Source organism: Triturus cristatus, chromosome 6, assembly GCF_964204655.1.
Source record: "Triturus cristatus chromosome 6, aTriCri1.1, whole genome shotgun sequence".
Taxonomy (NCBI): Eukaryota; Metazoa; Chordata; class Amphibia; order Caudata; family Salamandridae; genus Triturus; species Triturus cristatus.
The window spans coordinates 1,819,983,539-1,819,999,912 of NC_140589.1; the positions used below are offsets into that span (position 1 = coordinate 1,819,983,539).

The window sequence follows — 16,374 nt, forward strand, 5'->3', positions numbered from 1 at the left end:
GGATGGCTCTATGAGTTAAACGCTCGCTGCTGAGACATGAAGCAATCTGCAGGCCATGTGTTTGAGGACCAGCAAGGCCGATTCAGTCTTCCATTTTTCTAAGGTTTTTAAACTGAGAGCCATGAAATTGGATAACAGCTTCACCTGTTTGGTTTACAGAACCTAGAATTGGCAGAAGTGTTGTTTGAAGCACTTCATTAATATGGAACTTCTTTCACTACTAATTATGAGTGACCAGCACATAAGTTATGCAGTGTCTTTTCAACTTAAGAACAAAAATGGACACAAAGAATGTGTGCTCACTTTTGCCCTTCCCCCATTTAAAAAAGATTGCAAATAAGGTCCACTGGCGTTTTGAGCATGCTTTTACCGCCTGATTTTTGCTGATTGGTGCAATGCATGGAAACATTATAAAAATTATTTTGTGCATTATTAACCATGTTCTGTCCATATCAAACAAGCCTCTATAAGAATATTGTACATTGTATAGCCATTATGTACTTGTCTCACTAAGGTGCTCTTCAAAATTCAAAACATACTTACAAATATTATATGCAGGCAAAACCTAAAAAGAGGCAATGTGTTTGGGATTCTTCAGATTTCTGAGCGTCCTGTTCTTGCTGCTGTGAGAATGGTGCCAATGAAATAAATAATGTTTTGAAAATGCTTTCTGTGAAATATCCCAAGCTTTCTTGAAAGTTTAGGTCATGAATATGAATTTGCATCAAAAGGAAACAAAACATTTTCATTATAAAGAAGATTATATTTTTTGCCCTGTCGTAATTGTATTTAAGTACTTCAGGATTTGGTGCTTCCGGTAAAACAAAACCCTTGCCAGTAGAGATGTTACTACTATCTGTGTTGAAAAGGAACTTGTTGGAAGAGTTGAGGAAGTGCTGCCACTGATCTGCAATGCACTTCATGCATAACAAAAGCGCCAATAGCTTCATGTAAATAAAATTTTATTTTAATAAATAGAGAAACGGTTAATGTGCATGAAAAGTATTTAGATAAACGCAAGTTATGGAGCTTTTACTTTTAAATGTCTCTCCTTTCTGCTGCTAGTTTGTGTTTCTGGTGAGCAAAGTGTGTTTAAATGCAAAGTGTGTTTAAGTCTGCAGTACCGCCTCCTGTCTACAGGGGCAGAGCTGAGCAGAAATATAAACACACTTGATGACACACAGGTCCCCACAAGGCAATTTTTAAAAAAGTTGTAAAAATTGGTACAGATGTTCCTGAAGTCATTTTTTATTATTTAGAAGACATTGCCTTGTGGGGACTTGGGTTCAGGTCCCCACAGTGCAATCAAGTCCCCACAGCGTGAGTGTGTTATCATACTCAAGTCCCCACAAGGATAGTAACACAAACCCACAACCACACACACACACAACCACACACACACAAAACCACACACACAAAACAACACACACAACTACACCGTCAGTGCACACTTTCACCAGGCACAGACACCATCAGTCGTCAGTGCACGCTTTCACCAGGTACAAACACCACCAGCCGTCAGTGCACACTTCCACCAGGCACACACTACCAGACGTCAGTGCATGCTTTCACCAGGCACACACACCACCAGTCATCAGTGCACAATTTCTACAGGCACAAACACCACCATCCATCAGTGCTCGCTTTCACCAGGCACACACCACCGGACATCAGTTTACTCTTTCACCAGGCACACACACACCACCAGCCGTCTGTGCATGCTTTCACCAGGCACACACCACCAGCCGTCAGTGCACGCTTTCACCAGGCACACACCACCAGCCGTCAGTGCACACTTCCACAAGGCACACACACCACCAGCCATCAGTGCACAATTTCTACCAGCACACACACCACCAGCCATCAGTGCACACATCAATTGTTAACGCATCCACAATTAAATGTTGTAGCAATCGCAGTATGGTGCACTTTACTTTGAAACATATTCATCTAAAGCGCAGCATGCCACCATTGCTACAAAAATAAATACACATTTTTTGGGCCTACAATTTATAGACTTTGGTTGAAATTGGTGTTGCAATATTTAGCAATGCCAATAGCTCAAACTTAATTAATGCGAGACCTATTGGCTATGCCAATGCTTGTTATGTATCAATTAGGTGCAGTTCCAGAGCATTTTGTCACTGCTGGGGCGGTGTCTGGTGGTTGTTACATCCCTCCCCAACTTGGCGTGGGACTTTGCTATTGTGCTTGGCAGGTAAAGTCACTGAGTCTCTGGCTTGAGGGCGGATTGGGCCTGAGGTTATATCTGTGGTGACTGGAGCAGTTGTTACTGTCCCAGACTCCTGGCGGCCCTGATGAGTGTTGACAACATTGTCTCTCGAATCACTTGAAACAGGGATATGGCTGTTTGCCGGGGTCTCCCTGGAGCCTGGCTACCAATATGACCTGTTCCACTTGTTCTCTTGCTCCTCTTCTTCTGAGATTGGCTGCGGAGGTAAGTCTACTCTTCAGAACCATGACATATTTCTGATGACTGATTCTAGGCCCTTTCGGGCAGTGATCATGGTATCATCTGAGTGGATGAACGTCCAGGTTCCGGGCTCAAATGGAGTACGAAACTTCCACCCTGGTCTCCTCTTCTTTATCAATACTTTGTGTCTGTGGGATTTTACTCAGACTCTTGCATGCCGCCTCACCCTGGCGTGTACGTTGATTTGAGTTCGCTTGGGCTTGGCACATGCTGGATCATATGGAGGTGGAGTCCATCCTGGGGAGACTGGGATGGTGTCTCCCCTGTTCCCGTTGAGCATTAGAGACCATGGAGACCGTTGTGTGGTGCAGTGAGTTGTCCCTTGGAATTTTCTTAAGAATCTGTGCATGCTCAGTTCTGGATTGGTGCCTTAAGGGACAGCGATTCTGAGTTTTGTTCAGGATTCGCATGTAGCGCTCAACTTTTCCATTGGCTTGCGGCCATAAAGGGGTAATCCTGTGGTGTCTGGTCCCCAAATTGTCAAATAGTGTTTTTAACTCTGATCCCTGAAAGGGAGGGACAGTGTCTTTCTTTATTTCATGTGGGAGACCAAACAGCGCAAACATTCCTTCCAGCATCGGGCTGTTGCAGAAAGCTGTGGAGTCTACCACCTCAACAATGGGAAAAGTTAGAGTAGCTGTCAACCATTTCAGTGGTAATGTATCCATCTGGGAAGCTCTCAAATCTAGGGTCACCTAGGACCATGGGGTGGGGCTCGGTTCCTCAGTGATGATGGGCGCTGGTGGCTCTTGGAGGCTTGTGATCTAGCACGAGGGATAGCCTCTCACGGCTTCGTCAACGGCTGAATCTAGCCTGGAAAACCAGAACTTTTCTCACATCCTGGACTTCATACGAACTGTCCCTTGGTGTCCCCCATGCGCTAGGGCCATTACCTTGTCTTGCAAGTTTTCGGTTATAACGATGATGGCCCCTTGCAGCACTATTCCTTCTGGCGTGGCACTCAGTTCATCATGAACCCGCCACATTTTGAACAGGCATTTTTTTTCGGGGCCATGCCAGTCATAGGCCTTTCTTAAGAAGTTCTGCCACAACCTTCACTAGGACTCAGTCCAACTTAGTGGCATCACTGATCTCCTACAGACGGAGTGTCACCATGCTGATGCAGTCCTCGGTGGCCTCCGAGCTGTGGCGGTTGTCTTTGGCATGAGTAGGAGGGTGGCAGGAGAGGAAGTCAGTTAGATTCATGGGCACTATTCAGTAAGTTATTTCCATGTGGTAGTGTGGCAGTTGAATGGCCCAGCTCTCTATCCAAGGAGGAGGATGTGGAGTTGTGCCACAAAATAGAGGTACGAGTGGCTGAGGATCAGTTACCAAACGGAATGGCCTGCAACTGAGGTATAGATGGAAATGGCCAAATGCCCATTTGATGGCCAATGCCTCTCTCTCTATTTGTGAGTATTGGGTCTCAGATGGAATGAGGTCTTTGCTAGCGAATGCAAGAGGTGCCCATTTCCCTGGCTCCACTTTTTGTGTGAGGACAGCTCCCAGGCATACGAGGCTGGCACCAACCAGGCGTTTAGCCTGTCATTTGGGATTGTCATTGTCCATCATCGTTTTGCTCAGCAAGGCTTCTTTCACCTTTTGTAAAGCCTCCTCCATCTAGTACCACTGCCAGGGGGCATCTGCTTTCATCAGGGCATGTAGAGGCTGAGTAATAGTCGCTAGGTTGGGGATGGACCGGCCACAATAGGTGGCCATGTCCATGAAGCTTCGAACTTCAGAAACCGTTGTTGGTGCTGGGGCTTGCTTCATAGCATGCGACTTGCGGGGATCAATCTGAACTCCGTCCTCGTTGAAGACATAGCCAAAGATCTCAATTGAGTTTTGAAAGAAAGAGCATTTCTTCCAGTGGAGGTTGACACTATGCTCTGACAGTATCTTCAGTGCTGCTCGAAGGTGTCTATGGTGCTCCTCAGGTTGTGGAGTGGATCAGGATGTGATCACTCACATTCATGACCACCTGAAGTCCTGACAGTGTCCCTCTGATAGCATCTTGGAAGACTTCCGCTGTGGAGAAGATCCTGAAATTTAGACTCTTATATCTGTGTAACCCCAGATGTGCTGAGAAAAGGTGTTGATGTAGCGATTCTCCTCTGCCAGCAGCAACTGGTGGTATCCTCCATTGAGTTCTAGCTTAGAGAACCATCTTGACCCATTCAGGTCAGCAATGATGTCATCCATTGTTGAAGTGATATGTCGTTCCTGCTGTATGGCTTGGTTGGAAAATCGCATATCAATGCCGGTCTGCTTATGCTTCTCAGTGATAACCATTGGGGTAACCCACTGTATTGGACCAGATACTTTATCTATCACCTCTAGGCTTTCCAGTTTGTTTAGCTCTTACTCCACCAGTGGGCATGCATCTGTGGCGAAGGGTGACTGGCTTCTCAGTTTTGTCGATGTATACTTTTACCGGTTCAGGCATCCAAACCCTTGGAACAATACGGGAAACTGACTTATGAGTTAGTCTGCTTGGAATGCCTTCACACTCCTTGCGAAAGACACAAGTCTGAGGTCTTCCTCAGTGCAGCTGCCCATGAGGGTGTAGGCCTCTATGTCAACGACCTTTTGGTATTCAGATCTTATTCGGACTGTCATTTTTCTTTTTAACAAGAGCATAGATTGGCTTCCATACATGAATATTTTGGTGTTTGTACTGACTAACGGCGGTCTTGATCATAGACGCTGATATTGTTGGATTCCCATTACATTTACTAAACCACCTGTGTCAATGAGGGCTTTGACGCTGGACCCTCCTACATCAACCAGGCAGGTCAGTTGGGGCCTTCTGTGTCGTTTGAGTTTATTTATGAATAATATAAGGAATACTTTGTCTTTGTCATCAGGTGAGGAGTCTTCCAGCTGGTGTCGCTGGTGGGGAGGTACATTGGCGGCCCCCAAGGATATACAGTCATTCATGGACAGTTGTCAGACTGACTTGGGCTGGGTCCTGCCCCCTCATGTGTCTCATCTTCTAAGGTCCTTTCTACAGATAGAAACAAAATGGTTTATTCTGCCACATTTGGAGCATAGGTGACCTTGGACATTCATCCAGTGGAAGTTCACTGTGGCTGCATTGCCCACAGCTTGATTCTGACTGATGGGGCACTGACGTCTTCGTTTACCTCGCCTTGTTGCCAGTATTCACAGTGTTAGCATGTTCCATTGTCACTGTGGGTGTGTGTTCTGGCTGTTGCGCGATATTCATTTCATTAGCCCTTGCTGTAGACAGGTCATGAGGCCTGGCAGGACCAGAATATCATCCAGGCTGATATTAGGTTGCCTGGGGATAATCTCTCTCAGTACTTTGTTCCTGCAGCGCTGGCTGATTTGGGCCCTCACCTCTTTGGGTTGATCGTCAGCTGTACAAGTATTGGCTAGGTCACACAGTCATGCGTAGAAAGTGTCTATCGACTCACCTTCCCTCTGGCTGATAAGACAGAGGTTTTGTCTGTTACTGGTTGGAGTGATTTATGGCTAGATACATACTGGCCACCAGCAATGGAAAAAGCTTCCACCCGTCAGCAACAGTCTAGAGTCTGGGGGTCAAATGCAATTCTTTGCATAATTTATCGGCCCGGGTTTCATCAGTGTTATGCTCCTGCTCATATTACGTGGAAATTCTATGTAACATTTTACCTTTGCTGTCAATAGAGTGCAAGCAAACAGCAGCTAGAGCCCTTATTGGGTCTGATTTAGACTACACAATACGTTGCCCTTGAAGTTACCAGCATGCCTTTATGCCAAAACATCAGGGCGTCCAGAACAGTGCAGCATGGCTACCTTTTCGTTGTCCCCATAGTACCCAAGCCAGACCTTTACTTTAGAAACTACATTAGCTTCCAGTACAACGGTGTATACAATCCAAGGCATGTTGCACTTTTTTTAAGGCCTTGCAGTTCAAAACCCCTGGTTTTATCAGCAACATATAACCCATGTAGTATATTAGGGCCATTTCTTTTTTGGTTATCTTATTTAAAAGTCAACAACTGGGAGGTGAGTCCTTTTCAGTGGCAGCAGTTACACTGTGAAACTCTCACCCTGTATCCTTATAGATGTTTAGATCCTTACTTGGGTTTGGGAAACAGCTTCTCCACCAAGCATTTGAGGTTTAAAGGTTGGGAACATTGAGTCTGAGTGGCCCTTCTGATCATTTTATCCAGTCATGTGCTGAGAGGCCTTTGGAGATAGAGTCCAAAATAAATACCTACTAATATAACATAACATTTACGTCTCAACACTCTCTTTGTATCTCTTGCTCTTTCTTTCTCTCCTTCTCGGTAGTAATGTCTTAATTTATTCCTTATAGCTCCCTTTCTCTACTTTTTATATCTATCTCTCTTTTAGTCTTTCCTCCTCTTTTTTTCTTAGTGTCTGTCGGTCTTGCTCTTTTTCTCTGTCTCTATCCCTTTTCACCTCCTCGCCCCTTCTCTCTTTGAGCTCCTTTTTTTCTCTCCTCCCCCCACTCTCTTACTGGCCTTCTCTTGGATTCTCTCATAATGTTGGGATTGATAATGGTTTCTAGCCCTCAGATAAGCGTTGTTGGCATTAACTAGGTGGAGGTAGTGAGCACTCTTTGCATATGATGCACTGGGAGTAGTCACCTTCCCCTACCCTTGTTAAAGAGTCGCCACACCCCAAATGTGTAGGTTCTGAGATAACTTCTGGCTGTGAGCAAACACACAATGCACTGGAATGCAGAAGGCAACAGAACTAGTCAACATTATTTCCAAGGAAACACTCAAAGGTGAGAAGTTCACCATATATTGACTCTTTACTTTGGCACATTTCCTTCTTCTGATATTTGTCCAACGAGCTCACATACCAGGTTTGCTGCAGGCAAATAATTAACCCATCTACAAATGACTGGGAGGCCAAATCCCATCAGAGGTCAGATTGAGATTTGATTTCCTTTTATTCCTCCTAAATATATAAATCCATTGGTTCCCTCGAGTAAAGAGTCAAGACCTGCGAAGCGGCTGTCTGGACAGCACGACAGCGGTGACGGCCACTCCAGCTCCATCAGGTGAGGTGTGCTCTGCTCTGCTCTATGTCGACTCATATTCTGCCCCAAAATGAGGAATGGGGGTGGCTGCAGCTGGCTGCATTGGTCCATCGAGGATAGTGTTTTTGAGTGGAAAGCATTGTGGGTGGATTTCAAACCCAGAAGATCAAAGATGTATTGAAATGCACTTATGTATGTTTTTTGCAGTATTCCTTGAGGTTGCCCATTGCCACTGAAGCAGCGAGCACTGGGCAATAGACCGACTAGTAATGTTAAGAAGTTACCAGCAGCGAGGCCGGGTTAGGCAGACAGGGTAGAAGGGAAGGCTGGGCAGCACAGTGAGGGCAGAGGAGGGAAGAGTCTTTACAGCACCGAAGGAAGCCGCAATGCTGGACCCGGAGCAGGTCTTCCGCAAGGAGGCTCCAGGCTGGATGTAGCTCATCACTAAACATTGGTATCCGCCAAGGCTTGGCCCAACTCTTTCCAATGCTCTGTTCACTGCCAGGGCAGCAAAATATTCAAATAAAAGTGCAGCTCTTTAACTAATGCCCAGTGTGTCCCTGTGTCTATTTCATAAGTCTCATAAGTTTGCATCTCAGAGCTCTAACAGCAGTATTGGAGCCTCAGAGAACAACAAATTCTGGAGTCACCCAGGTCAGCCTTGGACTAGACTTGAGAATGAATAGGAGCAAGTGAGAACTATCATCCAGGGGTCCTCCTCACGAGGCGATTGGACTCTGCGTCCTTATAATCCTGGCATTTCCTTTCAAACTGTACAGCGCTTTAAAGTGACTGTGAGGTGATATCCAGCGCTGTAGACAACTTCCAATCCAATTACTACATGCATAAAAAGTTGTTTGTGCACTACTGCTCTAAAAAGAATTAATCTTCTAGCAACATGTAAGAATAATAAAAGATTAGTCAAGAAAATGTACAGCATAATGTTGAGATCATGTAAATAATGTATACTGCTTTATAAAAAGCACAGGGGTAGAAACATCAGGCTGCAGAAGCTGGTCCGCGTGGCTGCTCTCTCTTTAATGTCTTCTCTTCAATGCAAGAATGGACAATGGCCCCTGTAATAGACACTGTAACCCAGGTTTACTACAGCTTTGCACCGTAGCAAGGTGACAAAAGTGATGCAACGCTACACATTGGTATTCTCTTTCCAGTCCAAAAGGTATGTGGTGCTTGAAAGGGGCTCTTTTGCCAGCTCATTGCTCTGCTGCTTTGGTACTTTGTGCCAGGGGGCGTTACTTGGGTGATGTTTGGTGGATCAGTGCAAACACCCATAGATTGTGACTTAAAGCTTCATCTACTGAGATAGCCAGACCATGCTTTGTGTCAAAAACGAACACCTCCTTGAAAACAGGCACCATCAAAGGGAAATGCTTTCATTTCTCCAGAAAACCCACGCATTGCATGTGTGCTGAGGTGCACAGTGCACATCCAATGTGTGGCACCTTTCTCAAGTTTAGCTATGTATAGGTATTCACAATGGATGCTGGATGCTTCCAGTACAAATCTTGTGCTAGGCAGTACACACTCTCCTCTGCTCACTGCTACGAGGATGTGCCTCATGCAAGGCCGACTGCAGCCCCAGCACAAAGGTTGACAGCAGCAGGCCGCCCTTAGGGTCATAGTCACAAAGGTGTCACGCAGCGCAGCACCCAAAGATGCTGTGCTGGGTTGCTTGACTGGGAGAGAGCAGGAGAGCACCATATCTACAGAGATAGTTCACTCTCCTCAACACTCCTTCACGCCGGCGCTGATTTGTGCTGTTGAGCGTCACACACACACAGTTGCTCCATAGTGCAAGGGTGTGTACTTCAGTCTAGCATAGGTTTTGTAATGAATGGTTAGTCTTCCTGTACGAAATACTATGCCTAGAGAATTTTAAAACCTTTTCCTACTTAGTATATGTGCTGTATGGTGCAGCACACATGCAAAATTGGAAAAGCAAGGAGAAATGAAAACATCTCCAGCAGAGTTAATTTTCGGCTCAAAACTGTGTCTATGTATGTTAGTAGATAGGGTTTTGCATCAAAAAGCATTGGTGTTTGCATAGGAACACACATGTGCCACCCATGTGACGCCCCTTGACACAAAGTAATGCAAAGCAGCATTTTGCTCTGGTTTGCATTTCTTTTCCATACAATGCAAGTACCAATTTGGGTTGGTTTCTTAATCCCCTAAAAGGGTTTGCATCATGTTTGCTTTAAAACAGTAACGCAAACCCAACACAAAACCTTCGTGAATCTTGGCCTCTGTGCACTGTTTACCCCCAAGCACAAAATAGTTTAGAAAATGTGACTGCTGCATTGCATGAAAAGTTCATACATCTGCCCCTGTGAAATGGGGCAGAGCCTCAGGCTGCAGCAGAATAGTCAGTGAGGAGCCAGAGTTCTGCTCCTCCCATGCAACCAGGGTCATCATGCGAGGATGTGGCGAGAGACCAACATGCAGAATCCTTTGAATGTACGATGACTGGACCTTCTCACTAAGGTTCAGGTGCGTCAGCAGCAGTCGGGATGCCCACCTATACCTTCCCGGTGTCTAGTATGGGGTGGAGTGCATTGGAGCCACTCTGAAACCCTTGGAAAGATCTATTCCACAAAGGGTATCACTGGAGAAGAGGCAGTCTTAACATATGGGGTCAGAGAATGTGGTGTTTGTAGCTGGCAATGGGACATATTTCACATTTTAATGTAAGCGGAGGTTGGAGATTTGGGTGATTATTTGGGGGCACTCAGCAAAGCAAAATATGAAATGATGTTCTAGAGAAGTGATTATTCTTTGAATGAGGGGAGTCAGGGATGGTGGATTTGGTGTAAACCTATAAATAGAGGACCTTGTTTTACAAAAGATATTTCTGCAAGCGAGCGCCTGGATGCATGGGTAAGTGAATAAGGTGATGAGTGAGTGAGTGAGTGGGTGGGTGAGTGGATAAAAGAGAGAGTAAACATGTGAGTGAGTGAATGTGTGGTCTTTTGTAAGGTTTTGCAGAATACAAACTTTCTCATGATCAATAAAGCATAATTTGTGCTAATTCCCAGATTTACCATTACTGGTAGAACTGGTAATGCATCAAAATACAACGCCTCGCCAGGGGAAGCATAACAAAGAGAAATATATTCCTTTCTTCTCATTACTTCTCTTTCTGCAGCACACGTAGAAAGAGGAATATGCCTCAGGGGATTGATTTTGTTCAGGAAGGGGTACCAATCCTGCTTACAACACAGGCCCGCTTGCACCAAGATGTTGATATTGCTAGCTGAACCATGGAGGTCATGTTCCCTGTTGCCAACAGGGAGGCTTTATGAACATGACCTCCGTGGATCAACTAGCAATATCAACATCTTTGTAGAATAATATATGTCTTTGTTTTGGATTGCATTTTGATTATTGGGTATCTACAATTTTAATGAAACATTGTCACTTGATATTAATTAGAATGTTGTAGAAGTTATCAGATTGGACTAGCTTCCTGTGAGCAATCATATTGGTTTTGAATTGTAAATGTTTTACACTATTGACAATAGTGAGATAACTATTGGAGAGTGCCAAGGTACAGTGGTTTTGTTAACCATTAGATATTTACCATTGCGGTCTGGAGAGCAAGCAATGGGTTAGCATTGGTTTTAATGGAGTTCGGAAGACGGCCAACACAGTTACCGTCGTGGTCTCTGGAAGGAGGCCACTGGAGTTCTATGTAGTTGGACACCGCCAACACAGTGGTCGTGGTCGCTGGAAGGATGGTGTGTATTCAGATAGTCAAGGACCCCTAATACGGTTATCAATGTGGTTCCTGGTAACAGGAGTCCATAAAACGAGTTGCGGATGTCCACGGTCCCTCGGGGGTCAGAGGTCCTCTTCACCAGCAGGAGGAAGATCTAGGGAGGCGCAGGACTCCTGTACAGCAGACAGTCGGGTCGTACCTGGGTCGGAAGTACCAGAGGTCATGGGTGATTGTTTTCGGAGATCATCAGCAGTGGTTGGGCCACAGGTGAAACAAAGGGCAGGCCGTCACGGAAGGGGCAGTCATGCCAAAGTTGCTGTTTTTATGCTGGGGACGCCACTGACAGGAAGGTGAACGATCTTAGGAGCGAGGCTGTTTCCAGCAGCAGTCGCTATACTGAGAGACTCCCTCTAGTTGATGGAGACGAGGAAGGGCCAGTTTAACGGACTGGTGAACCAACAAGCCTTGGTTGCGACAACAGTTTTGATGGTGATTAGTCCTGTCGACAAGGAGTTTACCGGTCCTCACCACAATGGTTTTCTTTACTGGCGGACGCTGGGGACTAGAGCCTCTGGCCCAAAGGGAGGTTATTGGCAATTTGCAACAGCTGGAAGGTCTCTGTGGTTTATTGGAGGCCTGGCAGATATCAGGAGAGACAGTAGGTCACAAGGGTCAAGTCACGAGTAGCGGTAGGGTTTGGTGCCTGTTTCTTCTGCGGTGGGGCTCAGTTCTGGCAGTTGTCGTCTTTCATCTTCTTCTTTGTGTCTGTCTAATATAATGTCAGGTTCTTGGGGAGCCACTGAAATACTAAATATAGGGGCTCTAAAGGGGAGGACAGGTAGTAGCTTAATGGGCTACTTATCTGTACACCCTCTTTATGCTCACCCGTGGTAGGGCGTGGGCATAACCTGACTTCTAATAGGCTACTATCCCCATCCTCAAGATAGCAGATAGTGAAAAGTGGGGTCTACCTCACCTTCCCCACCAGAGGGACGGTGCGGGGGGAGGTAGACCCACTTCCTAATCTACCTAATTTTCCCCCCAGTCCTCCCGCCTAAAATGGCGATCGTCCAAGGCAGGAATTTTGGCCTACCCACGGTTCAAGACCACATCTAATGGCGGCAGAGCCTTCTCTGTCCTAATTCCCCAACTTTGGAATCGACTGCCCGAGAATCTTCGCAAGGAACCCACAATCCTCCCTTTCAGGAAGCAACTCAAGACTCTACTGTTTAGGGAGGCTCTGGACACAGCCTGAAACCCCTCCAAGTGTTGTATCTCTGATTGCTGGTGTGTTTTGTCACTCTCTCAAAGCGCTAAGAGACCTGTCGGTGATTATGCGTTCTACAAATCTCAGTTAACATAACATAACATAACTGGGGGGTCGCCATCTGCTTCTAGCATCAGATGGCTGGGGGCAGGGTTCAAAGGCAGCATGTCCTTTGACACTTCCAACTTCTGCTAGGCAGATCCTGCAGGAGGGAAGTGTGGCCACCTCTGCCCAGAGCAGGCATTATTCCTGGATCCAGAGAGCACTGGCCCTCAACTCATGGGTCCAGAAACATGTCTGGTTATGGCAAGCCAGCTAAGATTAGACAGAGACCACACCAGTGCTCTGTGGATTTCAGGGGACCCTCTCAAAGGATCTCCTGTGTGAATTTATTAATAAATCCATCACTGAGATCAGTGAGGATTTATTACGATGAGATGTTTTGTACCAAACACCCCTTTGTACAGTGAAGGTAGGAAACTTGTGATGGTGAGTATCAAGCCTATGTGCTCTTTATGGCTTCCCTGTGCACTTGCGATACCCAAGGATAGACTGGACATTGTTGGGGCACCCCTGATCATGCAGGGGTGTCCACACCTGAGATACAGTGCACCCTCCCTTAGGTCTGTTAAGGGCTTATAGGGGGTTGGCTTACCTATATCATAAGCAGTACTTTGACGGATGGCACACAGGGCTTTGTGCCATGTTGACTTTTCGGATTTGATTGCACCAAGACATGCAACCTGCGATGGCAGTCAGCATGTCAGGGTGTGGATTCCCTAGGGTGGGACAAGTTGTACTGCAGGCCTGGGGGCCCCTCTTCAGGACCAATCCCCTAGATAGCAGGGGTACCATTTACTAGGGACTTACAGGATCTAATGAAGTTACCAATTGGGGTACATGTTTATGAGAAAGAAATATGGTACTGGGGACCTGGTTGGCAGGGCCTCAGTATACTCACAGTTTGAAGTTACATCATACATCAGGCAAGAGGTGGGGGCTAACCATGCAAAAAGTGCCACTTTCATACAACTTAATACTGTTTCTAAGCACTAGCCAACACTGTGCCTTGATTAATTTGAAAAACACAGTCTCACTGTCCCGCATGCCACCAAAGCAAGTTGATCATCAGTTGTGCTCACACCGTCTCCCGTTGTACTAATACCTCTCTCTAGTTTTGCACAAAAAAAGTATACTTTTCGACACTGAAATACATAAAAAATGTGCTCCTCAAGAAACATAAGAGCTTTTTCAGCAACCTTGTCCCTGCCATAGGCTCCCGAGCAAACACCCCTATCTTTCTCTACAGTGGTGAGCAGTGAGACTCCAAGGTTGTAGGGCTAGTGATAGAACGCGAGTGAGACTCCACTGATGCTTTTAAGGCTAGCGAAGGTGCACGAGTGAGACTAAACTCATGTTTGTAAGGCCATTGAGGGTGCACGAGTGAGACTCCACTCATGTTTGTAAGGCTAGTGAAGGTACACGAGTGAGGCTCCACTCAGGTTTGTAAGGCTAGCAAGTTTGTCTAAGTGAGACTCCACTCATGTCTGTAAGGCCAGTGAAGGTAGCCGAGCGAGACTCTACTCAAGTTTGTAAGGCTAGTGAGAATGCGTGAGTGAGACTCCACTCATGTTTGTAAGGCTAGTAAAAAGGTACATGAGTGAGACTCCACTCATGTTTGCAAGGCGAGTGAAGGTACGTGAGTGACACTTCACTCACTCATGTTTGTAAGGGGTACGCAAGTGAGACTCCATTCATTTTTCAAAGGCTAGTGAATGTACTCGAGTGAGACTCCACTCATCTTTGTAAGGTTAGTGAATGTATGCAAGTGAGACTCCACTCATGCTTGTACGGCTAGTGAAGGTAGGCGAGTGAGACTCCACTCATCTTTGTGAGGCTAATAAAAGTATGCAAGTGAAACTTTGCTCATGTTTGTAAGGCTAGTGAGTGTATGCAAGTGAGACTCCTTTCAAGTTTGTAATGTTAGTGGAGGTGCACAAGTGAGACTCCACACATGCTTATAAGGGGTATGCGAGGGAGACTCCATTCATGATTGTAAGGCTAGTGAAGGCACGTGAGACTCCACTCATGTTTGTAAGGCCAGTGAAGGTGGCCGAGTGAGACTCTACTCAAGTTTGTATGGCCAGTGAGAATGCCCGAGTGAGACTTCACTCATGTTTGTAAGGCTAGTGAAGGTATACGGATGAGACTCCACTCATGTTTGTAAGGCTAGTGAAGGTACTTGAGTGGCACTTCGCTCATGTTTGTAAGGCTAGTGAAGGTGCACAAGTGAGACTCCATACATGCTTGTAAGGGGTATGCGAGATAGACTCCACTCATGTTTGTAAGGCTAGTGCAGGTGAGTAAGTGAGACTCTACTCATGTTTTTAAGGCTAGTGCAGGTATGTGAGTGAGACTCCATTCATGTTTGTAAGGCTAGCGACGTTACGCGAGTGAGACTCCACTCATATTTGTAAGGCTAGTGAAGGTACGGGAGTGAGACTCCATTCATGTTTTTAACACTAGTGAAGGTATGTGAATGAGACTCCACTCATGTTTGTAAGGCTAGTTAAGGTATGTGAGTGAAACTCCACTCATGTTTGTAAGGTTAGCGAGGGTACCTTAGTGAGACTCCATTCGGTTCTTTGGAGCGGATTAGCAGGCAAAAGAGTCAAGAGTGAGCAGGGCTGTTCTCACACCGATACCGTGTATTCATTTAGGAACTTGGGTTTCATATGCAACCTTTAAATTCATTTGTGTCATTTGGAAGTTGCTGCAGTTACCTGACTGAGGGCCCCTGGTATTTACAGTGCTACCACTAGAGCAATGGGATCACAAGCACCGTAGAACACTTTAATTGTTTTATCTTCAGGAAGGATTACGGTTTTGATCAGAATCGGGTGACTGTTTCTTGATCAGGAGGAATTAGTGCTTTTAGGGATACACGGGCCCTCTGAACCTAAATATCTTTTTCAATTCAGCTGTCAAGTTAGGCTGTTTTGGGGGTCGATTTTCAGATGGTTTGTGCTACTGAATATCAGCGCCAACAATATTTAGATACAAGAATAATGAGGACAGAAAGTAGATGCACAAAATATCAAAAGTTTGTGCATATAGGGAAGATATAATATTCACAGCTGCACATCTATGTACCTTGAATATATATGTATAGTATAGGTACATATATGAGGAGTTAGGTATAGAAAATCCAGACTTACTTACTGATTGATATTTTATTTTCAATATTATGTCCCCGATATTATGTCCCATCAATATTTTGGTGTCAATAGTCAGAGTGCACACCTTCAGAGGCAACTCATTGCCCAACATCTGGCAGCCAAAAAGAGGCATGAATATAAAAACACATCCTGCTGAGTGCATCCAAAGCCATGGATTATGTCATGTGCTGGAAGGAACAGGAAGGGGTACTCAGTCCACTGGTGCCCTCAGCGGTGTCTCAGAAGGAAAAAGTAACTACGTACCCTGATTGGAAAGCTGGTTGCTATATCCACATATAAACTCAAATGAGCGAAATGACTAATAAGGAGCTGGCTGAGGTTAGTCAGTCTTCATGTCCACATGTGAAGTGCCTCAACAGGTTATTGCACTTGCTGTAGGGATGTGTGAGTAGTCTGAGTGTAAATGTTTATAGTAGGTTTCTGAAGTAAGCTTACACTTTTGCTTCCTGTGCTGTGCATGTTCTGAGTGAGAGAATCTTGCATTTGTGTTACTTGTTCTGTGCATGTTGCGCTGTATTTGTGGGGGAAGCTGGCAATGCAAATGCCTGTGTCTGTACTACTACTAAATAAGAGAGTTTTGTACTACTGCCTCCTTTTTTCAGTATGTTA

General features: G+C 45.5%; 1 protein-coding gene across 1 annotated transcript in view; it reads left to right on the forward strand.

Moving 5' to 3' along the window:
• The first annotated feature begins 7,413 nt into the window (after positions 1-7,413).
• LOC146822088 (fucolectin-like) overlaps positions 7,414-16,374 on the forward strand; it is a 58,189-nt gene continuing 49,228 nt past the window's right edge. Inside the window, exon 1 of the mRNA XM_085613189.1 lies at positions 7,414-7,541. The gene's annotated coding sequence lies outside the window, so the exon portion shown is untranslated. The remainder of the gene's footprint in view (positions 7,542-16,374) is intronic.